A 13,157-nucleotide genomic window follows, 5' to 3' on the forward strand; every position below is an offset into this window, starting at 1 on the left:
ACCCCAGTTAGATGAAGTGGCAAACTCCTTTGAATCACTTGAAGCATATAAAGAGACTTTTTGCTTCCTGTTCTATAGATATGACAGAACTTAGCAATGTATCGAGTGTGATTATTTATTCTCTTTAGGTGATGCACAAACAGATGGAAGAGAAAATACTCACTCGATTGCTTAATGAAAATGACAGCATTTTCCTGAAGCAATATAAGGAAACCACGGGAAACCTAACCGCACATCGTCCTGCGATCCTCGCGTGACTCAGGGCAGATCCCTCGAGTGCATATCCTGCGTCAGCAGGCCCCCGGCGCTCCTTGCGAAACCCGCTGTCGTTGCTGCCACTGCCGCTGCTGCTCCTCCTACACGCCACTTACAGGGGCGGCGGGGTCGGGTTACGACACGCCTGCTGACAGGTGACACCCGGCACGTGCTATTCACAGTCCTCTGTCGACTTCGTTTGGCGTTTGGCCGCCTGCGCGTTTCGGGCTCGGTGTTCGAGTGATCGCCTCTGGACCACCTGTGTACATATTAGCATCCAGATCTCGTAGCTTATATCATGTGACATGAGGAATCATACTTCCAGGTTATAGGATAGCGACGGTACTCATCAGTTGTTCCCGTCGAGTAAAGTTTCTCACCAAAATCAGAAGTACAACTAATTCTCGTTTATCCTGATGTGGAGCATCTGGCTGCGAATTTTAAAAAAAGAATGAAAATAAAACAAGCCAAGAACTTTCTGCAATAAACATAACGAATATATATATATATATATATATATATATATATATATATATATATATATATAGTATTCGGCCAAAGTGGAAGGGAAATTAGTGTAATGCAACGGAGTCATTAAAGACGGAGCACAAACTTGGATACGTGAGGGGAGCGGTGGGGGCGGGGAGGGGAAGGTAGTCCTCCGTGCCCTTTTCTAGAAGTTTTTCCGGAATTTGAAGTGATTTCGAAAATCACGGAAAACTTAAATCTGCACGGACGGGCAGCCATTTCAATCGCTATCCTCCCGCATGCTAACTATTGCGCTAACTCGCTCGGCGTGTCTGGTAAAAGGAAGAGACCGAAGACGAAACGATCAAGTAATAACTTAAGTTATCGCGCCCACCAAAGCACAGAAATGCGTAGATCTATTATTAACATTTGTAAAAATGTTGGCATAGCAGCGATCACATTTAACAGAAACAAAATGATATACTGAAGAGGCTTGGTAGCATAAAAACACTTTTATTCATAAATCGTGACTGGTTTCGACTCCATGCGGAGCATTTTCGGACCATAACCCTGTAATTTAGAATACAATAGAAAAGTGGTGGCCGCACGGTTTGAGGTGCCATTTCACGGATTGCGCGGCCCCTCCCGCCAGAAGTTGGAGTCCTCCCTCCGGCATGGGTGTGTGTGTTGTTCTTAGCATAAGTTAGTGTAAGTTAGTTTAAGTGGTAAGTCTAGGGAACGAACACGTCAGCAGTTTGGTCCCTTAGGAATTCACACACACTTGAACATTTTCTTTTTTTTTTTCATCAGTCTTCTGACTTGTTTGATGCGACCCGCCACGAATTCCTCTCCTGTGCCAACCTCTTTATCTCAGAGTAACACTTGCAACCTACCTCCTCAGTCATTTGCTGGATGTATTCCAACCTCTGTCTTCCTCTACAGTTTTTGCCCCCTACAGCTCCCTCTGGTACCATGGAAGTCATTCCCTCATGCCTTAACAGATGTCCTATCATCCTGTCCCTTCTCCTTGTCAGTGTTTTCCACATATTCCTTTCCTCTCCAATTCTGCGCAAAATCTCCTCATTCCTTACTTTATCAGTCCAACTAATTTTCAACTTTCATCTGTAGCCCCACTTCTCAAATACTTCGATTCTCTTCTGTAGCCGGCCGAAGTGGCCGAGCGGTTCTAGGCGCTTCAGTCTGGAACCGCGCGACCGCTACGGTCGCAGGTTAGAATCCTGCCTCGGGCATGGATGTGTGTGATGTCCTTGGGTTAGTTAAGGTTTAAGTAGTTCTACGTTCTAGGGGACTGATGATCTCAGAAGTTAAGTCCCATAGTGCTCAGAGCCATTTGAACCATTTTTTCTCTTCTGTGCCGGTTTTCCCACAGTCCATGTTACACGGTCACACAATGATGTACTTCAAACGTACATTCTCAGAAATTTCTTCCTCAAATTTAAGCCTATGTTCGATACTAGTAAATTTCTCTTGGCCAGGAAAGCCCTTTTTTCACTGCTAGTCTCCTTTTGATGTCCTCCTTGCTCCGACCGTCATTATTTTTTATTACTGCCTACATAGCAGAATTCCTTAACTTCATCTACTTCGTCATCATCAATCCTGATGTTAAGTTTCTCGCTGTTGTCATTTCTGCTACTTCTTATTACTTTCGTCTTTCTTCGATTTACTCTCAGTCCATATTCTGTACTCATTAGATTGTTCATGCCATTCAGCATATCATGTAATTCTTCTTCTCTTTCTTTCAGGACAGCAATGTCGTCAGCGAATCGTATCATTCATATTCTTTCACTTAGAAGTTTAACTCCACTTCTATCATTGCTTCTTTGATGTACAGATTGAACAGTAGGGGCGAAAGACTACATCCCTCTCTTACATGCTTTTCAATCCGAGCACTCTGTACTTGATAGTCTACTCTTATTATTCCCTCTTGACTCTTGTACATGTTGTATATTACCCGTCTCTCCCTATAGCTTACCCCAATTTTTCTTAGAATTGCACCATTTTACATTGTCGAACGCTTTTTCCAGGTCGACAGAGTCTATGAACGTGTCTTGATTTTTCTTTAGTCTTGCTTCCATTATCAACCGCAACGTTAGAATTGCCTCTCTCGTGCCTTTGCCTTTCCTAAAGCCAAACTGATCGTCATCTAGCACATCCCTAATTTTTTTATCCTGTATATTACTCTTGTCAGCAACTTGGATGCATGGCCTGTTAAGCTAATTGTGCGATATATCTCGCACTTGTCAGCTCTTGCGGTCTTCGGCATTATGTGGATATTTTTTCCGAAAGTCGGATGGTATTTCGCCAGACTGATACATTCTACACTCGAACGTCAAAAGTCGTTTTGTAACCACTTCCCCCAATGACTTTAGAAGTTCTGGTGGAATGTTATCTATCCCTTTTGCCTTATTTGATCTTAAGTCCTCCATAGACCTTTTAAATTCTGATTCTATTATTGCGTCCCCTATCTCTTCTAAATAGACTTCTGTTTCTTCTTCTATCACATCAGGCAAATCTTCTCCCTGATAGAGGCTTTCAGTGTATTCTTTCCACGTATCCGCTCTCTCCTCTGAATTTAACAGTGGAATTACCGTTGCACTCTTAATGTTATCACCTTTGCTTTTAATGTCACCGAAGATTGTTTTGACTTTCACGTACGCTGACTCTGTCCTTCCGACAACCATTTCTTTTTCGATTTTTTCACATTTTTCATGAAGCCATTTTGTCTTAGCTTCCCTACACTTCCTAGTTATTTCATTCCTCGGCGTCTTGTATTTCTGTATTCCTGAGTTTCCCGGAACATTTTTGTACTTCCTCCTTTCATCGATAAATTGAAGTATTTCTTCTGTGACCCATGGTTTCTTCGTAGTTAGCTTCTTTGTACCTATGTTTTCCTTCCCAATTTCTGTGATGGCCCTTTTTACAGCTGTCCATTCCTCTTCAACTGTACTGCCTACTGCGCTATTCCTTACTGCTGTATCCATAGCCTTACACAACTTCAAGCGTATCTCGTCATTCCTTAGTACCTCCGCATCCCACGTGCGTATTGATTCTTCCTGAGTAATTTCTTAAGCCACAGCCTACTCTTCATTACTACTGTATTGTGATCTGAGTCTATGTATGCTCCTGGGTACGCTTTACAATCCAGTATCTGATTTCGGAATCTCTGTCTGACCATGATGTAATCTAATTGAAATCTTCCCGTGTCACCCGGCCTTTTCCAAGTATACCTCCTCCTCTTGTGGTTCTTGAAGAGAGTATTCGCTATTACTTGCTGAAACTTGTTACACAACTCAATTAGTCTTTCTCCTCTCTCATTCCTTTTCCGAAGCCCATATTCTCCTGTAGCCTTTACTTCTACTCCTCCCATACAACTGCATTCCTGTCCCCCACGACTATTAGATTTTCATCTCCATTTACGTACTATATTACCCTTTCAGTACCCTCATACATTTTCTCTATCTCTTCATCTTCAGCTTACGACGTCGGCATGCATACCTGAACCTACGTTATCGGTGTTGGTTTGCTGTCGATTCTGATAAGAACAATGCTATCCCTGATCTCTTCACCGTAACACACTCCTTGCCCTGCCTTCCTATTCATAACGAATCCTACTCCCGTTATACTGTTTTCTGCTGATGTTGATATTACCCTATACTCATCCGACCAGAAATCCTTTTCTTCTTTCCATTTCAATTCAGTGACCCCCACTATATCTAGATTGAGGCTTTGCATTTCCCTTTTCATATTTTCTAGTTTCTCTCCCACGTTCAAGCTTCTGACATTCCACGCCCCTAACGTTATTCTTTCGTTGATTATGCAGTCTTTTTCTCATTGTCATCTCCCCCTTGGCAGTCCCCTTCCGGAGATCCGAATTGGGGGACTATTCCGGAATCTTTTGCAAATGGAGAGATCATCAACACACTTGTTCCATTAAGGGCCACATGCCCTGTGGATAGACGTTACGTTTCTTTAACTATGATGATGATGATGTTTGGTTTGTGGGGCGCTCAACTGCGTGGTCATCAGCGCCCATATAAAGTCCCAATTTTTACGCAATCCAATCGATGAATGATGATGATGATGATGATGAAATGATGAGGACAACAGAAACACCCGGTTTCCAGGCAGAGAAAATCGCCAATTCTGCCAGGAATCGAATCCGGGACCCCGTGATCCAGAGGCAGCAACGCTAGCCACTAGTCCACGAGCTGCAGGCGCGTGTCTTTAATGCAGTGGTTTGCATTGCCTTCTGCATCTTCATGCCGTTGATCATTGCTGATTCTTCCGCCTATAGGGGTAGTTCCCTAACCCTAGGACAAGAGATTGCCCTGAATCTCTGTCCGCTCCTCCGCACTGTTTGACAAGACCACTGGCAGAACGAGGGTGACTGCTAATGAAGAAAGTCTTCGGCCTCCAGTGCTGATTATTAATCAAATGTTAAGCAATGGTGGGATTCGTAGCCGTGACCGAGGACGTTTAGATTATTTATCAACGACGCTATCCGTGTTCTTTTTATCTCATTTTGTTCTACATTTTTTGCTGAATTTGTTCTGGACGGACGTCCGATGACACCCGTTCATCCATTCACTCAGTTTTTTTTTGTTACAGAGGATAGTTAACCCTCTGACCGAACACGCTGAGCTATCGCGGCGGCAGCCCGTAGACCACGGGCGCACAGCACGAATGTGTAAACCTTAATACTATATTGAGTATTATTGTTCGTTTCATCTAAATGACAATTTATATGTTACACAGTCCAAATTCTACATCATATAATATCAAAAATTATAACTGAAACGGCAGCGGCATCAGTTAACATATTAGTGGACTGCCCTCTGGGGGACTCTGCGTAGACAAAAGAGGGGCTGCAAGATGCCATCTGCTGCCGGCTTATCGATAGCGAACAAAGTTGCTGTGTCGCTGCCGTATTCCATTCGATTCGGTCGCGTATGGTCTTTATATTTTCTACCTCCTACGTTTAACGTATTCCTATATAGTAGCGAAGGTTATTTACAATTTGCACAGAAACCAGACGGCAGTTATAAGGAGTCGAGGGACATGAAAGGGCAGCAGTGGTTAAGAAGGGAGTGAGACAGAGTTGTAGCCTATCTGCACTATCCCTGATGTTATTCAGTCTCCACACTCAGCAAGCAGTAAAGGAATCTAAAGAAAAATTTGTAGTAGGAATTAAAGTTCCGGGAGAAGAAACAAAAACTTTGTGGTTGGCCGATGACATTGTCATTCTGTCAGAGACAGCAAGGGACTTGGAAAGAGCAGTTGAACGGAATGGACAATGTCTTAAAAGGAGGGTATAAGATGAAATCAGCAGAAGCAAAACACGAATAATTGAATGCAATCGAATTAAATCAGGTGATGCTGAGGGAATTAGGTTAGGAAAGGAGACACTTAAAGTAGTAGATAAGTTTTGTAATTCAGGCAGCAAAGTAATCGATGATATCCGAAATAGAGAGGATACAAAATATAGACAGGAAATGGCAAGAGAAGCATTTGTTAACATCAAATATGGATTTGTCAAGATGTCTTTTCTGAAAGTATTTGGGTGAAGTGTAGCCATGTGTGGAAGTGAAACAAGAAAGATAAACAGTTTAGTCAAGAAGACAAAAGAAGCTTTTGAAATGTGATGCTACAGAAGATTGCTGAATATTAGATGAACAGAACACGTAACTAATGAGGAGGTACTGAATAGAACTGGGAGACAGGAAATTTGTGGCACAATCTGACTACAAAAATAATTGGTTGACGGGACACATTCCGAGACATCAAGGGATCACCAGTTTAGAAGTAAAGGGAAGTGTTTGTGTGTGTGTGTGGGGGGGGGGGGGGGGGGAGGGGTTAAAATCGTACAGGCAGATCAAGAGATGAATCCAGCAAATAGATTCAAAAGGATGTAGGCTGCAATATTTACTCGGAGATGAAGCGGCTTGCACAGGATTGAGTAGCATGGAGAGCTGCATCAGACCAGTCTTCGAACTGAAGACCACCACATCATAAATTTTAGCCCCAATGCAGAAATTTTTTTCAGACTGCTATTTGTAACTAAATCCAAAACAGTGACTACACAGTATTTTGTGCGTATTATTAAATTGGCTGTATCACTGGTAATGGTGGACTATGGCTAAATGTGTTTTCTACAGTGCATAACACGGTATGCAATGTTAACGCTCTGCGTTGAAGGGCGACTAGAAACCAATCCAGATATGAAGACCATTCTAGACCGCGTCGAATTCAATACGGCATTGCATCTTTGATAGCTATAAATATATCGCCCGCATCGCTAGGCAACAACGGCGTCCTGCAGCCCATCTTTGGTGCACGTAAAGTCCCGCAAAAGTCAGACCGCTAACGTGTAATTGATGCTATTGGCTGCGCAGTTATACTTTTTCTACGTTATATTAAGTAGAATTTTATCTGTATAACATAAATTGCTAGCTATAGCTTACCATAGTACCCAGCATAGTGTTTATATTCAAGCTATCTGACGTGTGTAGCACATGTATCCCGTCGGCTACATATGACATATTCATTAACTGTATATATTACGTGGTCCCAATTGTTATGTTTATCGTTAATGTATTTTCTGTAATTCCTCATCACTTTCGTCCTGTTTAGGTTTACTCTCAAACCATAATCCATGCTCAGTAGACTACCCATTCCAATCAACAAGTCCTGCCTTTTTCCTCTCGTTGAGAACAGCAATTTCAACAGCGAATCTTATCACTGACATTCTTTCACACCCTCGAACCTTTCTTTATATTGACTGGTACATGAAAATTATGAAAGAACAAATGTAACGCGAAAAGATGACACCGCGTTGCGTGTTTTTCACAATGTGGGATGTTCGTTACTTGCTGATCAGGGAGAAAGGGCTGTCGTAGCCACCAGTTTGTGCTGTTATCGTTAGACTGGATAAAGAAAGGAAAAGTCATAAATGAATCACTGGAATATATGTATTTGCCCTCGATATCTACACCAAGCTCGTTGGCGCAACTGTAAGACACTGGATTGGAATTGGCCGTTCAAATCCCCGTCCGGTCATCCAGGTTTAGGTTTTTCGTGTTTTCCATGAATCGAACAAGATAAATACCGGGATGGTTGCTCTGAAAAAGACACGGCGGACTTCATTCTCCATCCTGCCCTATTCGAAACTTGTGATCGGTCTCTAATGGCTTCATCGTCGACCGTATGTTAAACCTAGTCTCCTTTCCTTTCCGTAAATACAACAGTTCATTTACAAATTGTACATGATCTCTATCGCGAAAACTCAGTATCTTCAGCTCATAAAAATAATGACGTGGAATCACAGAGAGCCTGGAAATGTTCCCTAGTCACGTTTCATGTACAAGTCCACTAACTTCAGCATCGGTTGCTGTAGGACAGTGACAATGAAGTTGATTACTAAGCATATCCTTGACGTATTCGGTGGATCACATGACGGACGGAAGTGCAGACCAAGGAAACTGTCGTTCTACGAAGAAGACATCTGTGTTCGCCACCGTACAGGCATTGTCCGGCTGAAATAAGGCAAGTAGACAAAGCATTCTGCTACCTAGGCTGTAAAATAACCCCTGATGGACGGAGCATGGAAGACATAAAAAGCAGACTAGCATTGGCCAAAAGAGCATTTCTGCTAGGTCTTAATTTGAGGAAGAGATTTCTGAGACTGTACGTTTGGAGCACAGCATTGTATGGCAGTGAAATATGGACTGTCGGAAAACCGGAACGGAAAAGAATGAAAGCATTTGAGATGATGTTCTACAGAATAATTTTGAAAATTAGGTGGACTGGTAAGGTAAGGAATGAGCAGATTTTCCGCAGAATTGGTGAGGAAAGGAATATGTGGAAATCACTGATAAGGAGAAGGGAGAGGAGGATTGAACATCTGTTAAGACGTCAGGCTAAACTCTGTGGAAATAAAACAGAGACAGGAATACATCCAGTGATTAATTGAGGACGTAGCTTGCAAGTGCTACTCTGAGATATGTAAATGTCGTGTGACTAGGGCCACCCGTCGGGTAGACCGTTCGCCGGGTACAAGTCTTTTGATTTGGGGCCACTTCGGCGACTTGCGCGTCGATGGGGATGAAATGATGATGAGAAGGACAACACAACACCCAGTCACTGAGCGGAGAAAATCTCCGACCCAGCCGGGAATCGAACCCGGGCCCTTAGAATTGACAGTCTGTCGCGCTGACCACTCAGCTACCGGGGGCGGACTACTCCGAGATGACAAGGTTGGCAAAAGAGAGGAAGTAGTGGCGGGCCGCATTAAACCAATCAGAAGACTGAAAACAAAAAAGTAGGGGGATGAATAGACTAGAAGAGTGAGTGGTGGGAGACAGGATATTGGGGTAGTAACGATTCAATCATAATTCAGAATTCCGTACCAAAAAAAAAAGATATGTAAAGCAATAAAATCACTTTAAGTACTAGATAAAGTACCCACCCATCAGTACTAGATTAAGTAACCACCCAAGTGGGCAGAGGGATAGGGTGAGGCATCAACGGATGGGGAGAAGCATTATTAATATATGAAAGATGCTGCTGCACGCTACAGTATTTAATATATCACTGATATGTCTGGTAGTCTAAGAATATGTGATCAGTATATGCTTTTATAAGTGACATTAAGTATCGATATATTAGTACCTCGCTATAAATTTGTACGAAACTGTGGGGATGGTAAGGCTCGAGAGGGTGCCATTGCGCCGGTGCTGTTCACCCGCCACCCACGCCCTGGCACCCGGTAACAGCCTTCACGCGACACTTTGCTTGTGTCGCAACGGTGGTTAAAGCAGCTCCAGACGTGCCGTTTACTGTACTCGTTATCTGCCGTGTTCAAGGCCTCGCGAGAGCGCCCGAGTAGTCAGGCGATTTTCCTATGACGGAAAACAAGAGCTCCTTCGCAGCAAAGGACGCCGTGTTTATGTATCGTAAAGCTTTACGAACACTTGCTCGTAAAGCAAGCGAACCGGCACACAGTTTTAATCTGCCAAGTAGTTTCCATACAGCACACTCCTCTACAGCGCAGAAGTTTCACTGTGGACTCCAGCCCTAAGCTGTAGTTAAACTATTGCTCCGCGATATCCTTACAGCCAGAAGCACTGGTACAGCTGGGTTTGCAAGAGAGTTGCTGTGAAGTTTAGAAGGCAGCGATTATTATGAACTTTTGTCTATATCGCTTACTGATATTTGTATTCATTACATTACCAGCTGACAAACCTGGTAGTGCCCAATTATTCATTTTGACAAAACGAAACTTTTTATGTACACCTGCAGTAGACACTATATGAGATGATCCTGGATAGTTTCTTTTCGCTGGGTGCAGATGCTTCGCGTGTTTACAACGCTATGTGGTAAACGTCTCTATGGCAACGCCTGTTCGTAGCTCAATAGAAGACTTTTGTTTTCGTTTACAGCCGTTTGTGCTTCATAGTTAAAAGCTGTCAAAACCGCTGCCAGGTGCCAAGGATTTCCTGAAGTTGAATCGCCATAGGATTGTCTTAGTACAAAAAAATAAATATGTGAAAACTTCATACATGATGCTACATTTTTTCCCGCATCTCAGTGTTTATGACGTCATATCTCCTGATCTAAGTGTAGTGTGTTTACATTTTCCGGAGTGTAGTTGCAGTTGTAGTTATAAAGCTAAGTACTGACAAAGTTATTTGTGCACTGACATACAGTTAATAAATTTAATAGTTTTCAGTGCTGTTTCGTGCTGTTTGTGACGAAATAACGATTTCATAAACTTTTGGAAACGTTCGCTCGCTGTGGTTTTTCGAGTTTTCTGTGCGTTGAAATCGTTTAGTAGATATCGTGCTTTAGCTTTCAGCTGACATTTCTTATTGTTTATAGTGAAATATTTCAGTAAAATTTTCATTCAGTGATCTAACTTCCTTGAGTGTTTCAGTGGACGCTTGAATTTTTGGTTTTAGCTAGTAATTTTGTGAAGTTTTATTGGTATTGGTATTAGCAGTGGTGTAGTAGTATTAACACAAGTAGTTGCTTTCTTACTAAACAGAGAATTTCGAGACCGCTATTGTTAGTTCTATAAATAGTTCTACTGGTGTAACTGAACTTAGGTAACGTAGACGTATAGTTGTTTTCGGTCTTCTTCTGTAGTGGTCAATCCAAGGATTGGTTTGCAGCAGCTAGAATGGCAGCTTGTCTCCATTCTGTGCATCTTTCAGCTTTTCTCTTCATTTCTTTATAGGTGTTACATCCCACATCTTTCACGATTTGATCTATGTACCTCAGCCGTGGTCTTCCTCTTGGTCTTTTTCCCTCGACATATCCCTCTATGATTGTGTTCAGATGGCCTGTAAATTGCACGCTTCTTTTAACAATGAAACTCCAGAAGCTTCTCTTCTCACCTGCTCTTTCTAGAACTACTTCGTTTGTGATCTTGTCGATACATTTTATTTTGAGCATGCATCTATAGCACCACATTTCAAAAGAATTTAGCTTCTGGTCTTCCTCTGTCCCGAGAGTACATTTTTCACACCCATAGCATGCCACACTCCACACATACGATTTCAAAAATCTTTTCCTGATTTCAAGGCTGATACTCTTAGATGTTAAGATGTTTTTCTTCTTGTTAAAAGCAGCCTTTTACTTCAACAATTCTACTTCTCACTTCTGCCTTGCTCCTTCCAATCCTAGTAATATTACTGCCCAGAGCAGTGAATTTATCAAGTTGTTCAAGCAGTTCATTACCTACATGAACTTGGACTTTCACTTGTACTTTTTGTCGCATGCCATTACTTTTGTTTTTGCTTTATTAATTCTCATATTATTTTCTTCCCCCACAACTTCTTCACTTTCAGCTAGGACAGCTATATCATCGGAATATCTTATCATATCCATTCGTTGGCCATGAATTACTACACCTGTCTGTGAATTTTCCCTTACTTTTTTCAGCGCCTCTTCAATGTATAGGTTAAAGATAACAGGGGACAGTGCGAAACCTTGTCGGACACCTTTCCGTATCTGCACCTCTTCCTGTTTTGTCCGTCCACGGATAACTGCTGTCTCGTTTTTGTACAAGTTCCATATAATTTTTCTATCTTTATAGTCTATTCCTACTTTTTGAGTACCTCAAGCATCTTATCCCATTTAACATTATCAAAGGCTTTTTCTACATCTACGAAAGCTATGTATGTTGTCAGGTTCTTATCTAGTCGTTTCTCTGTTATTAGTTTTAGAGCAAATACTGCTTCTATGGTTCCTCTATCTTTCCGGAATCCAAACTGGTCTTCGGAGAGTGTAGCTTCGACTTTTTTTTCTATGCGTTTTAGGATAATTGAGGTTACTATTTTAGGGGCGTTAGTAACTAGGCTGAGCGTCCTATAATTTTCACATCTCGTAGCATTTGCCTTCTTTGGAATGGGGATCATAATGTTTTTCTCAAACTCTGTAGGAATTTTACCCTGTTCGTACATGTTGAAAACAAGATTATACAACTCCTGATTCAGTTTTGCTCCTGCAGATTTCAGAATTTCAGCTGGGATATTGTCTGTACCAGACAATTTGATGTTTTTCAATTTTTCAGAGCTAGTTCAGACTCTTCCTTTAATATAGGTTCATCTATGTTGTGTGCTTCTACTTCTGTTTCTTCTTCCATGATGTTTTCAGACAGTTCTGGTCCGCTGTACAGTTTTCCTATTTATTGTTTCCATCTTCTTGCAACTTCATCATCGTATTCCAACATATTGCCATTTTCATCCATCATAGCCATACACTTGTTTCTTCTGTCTCCAAAGAAATGTCTCACACATTTATAGGCCTTGTCAACATTTCTCTTTCTCATGTTGTCCTCAACTGAAATACAGAGATCATCAAGGTATTTTTCTCTTGCTTGTTTTGCCTCTCTGTTGATTCTGTTTTTCAGTCTCTTGTATTTCTCTTGGTCTTCCCTCGTCACAGAATTTTTTAATTTCATTCTTTCTGCCATCATATTTAGTAGGCCATTAGTGATCTATTCCTTCCTTTTCTCTGTCCTTTCTTTTCCTATTACTTCTTCTGCTGCTTCGAAAATACCAGTTTTTATTTTTTCCCAGCTGCTTTGGATTTCATTGCAGCCCTCTGTATTTCTTTTCATGTCTGTTTCTAGTTGATAGTGCTTCAGTGTATTTTCATTTTTCAGGTTTGTCAAATCTCATTTACATGTGCTTCTTTTTCACTGTTCTTAAATTTTAGTTCAGTCGTCATCATAACGAGTATGTGGTCACTTTCCACATCACAGCCTGTATGATCTGCTGTCCTTAACTTGTTTTTTAAATCTTTGCTTCACTAATATGAAGTCAATTTGATATCTGTTAATGTCACGAGGCATTTTCTAAGTATATCTTCTTCTTGGATAATGATTAAAGAAGGTATTTGTAATGCAAAGT

The sequence above is a fragment of the Schistocerca piceifrons genome, chromosome 3, assembly GCF_021461385.2.
Source record: "Schistocerca piceifrons isolate TAMUIC-IGC-003096 chromosome 3, iqSchPice1.1, whole genome shotgun sequence".
NCBI lineage: Eukaryota > Metazoa > Arthropoda > Insecta > Orthoptera > Acrididae > Schistocerca > Schistocerca piceifrons.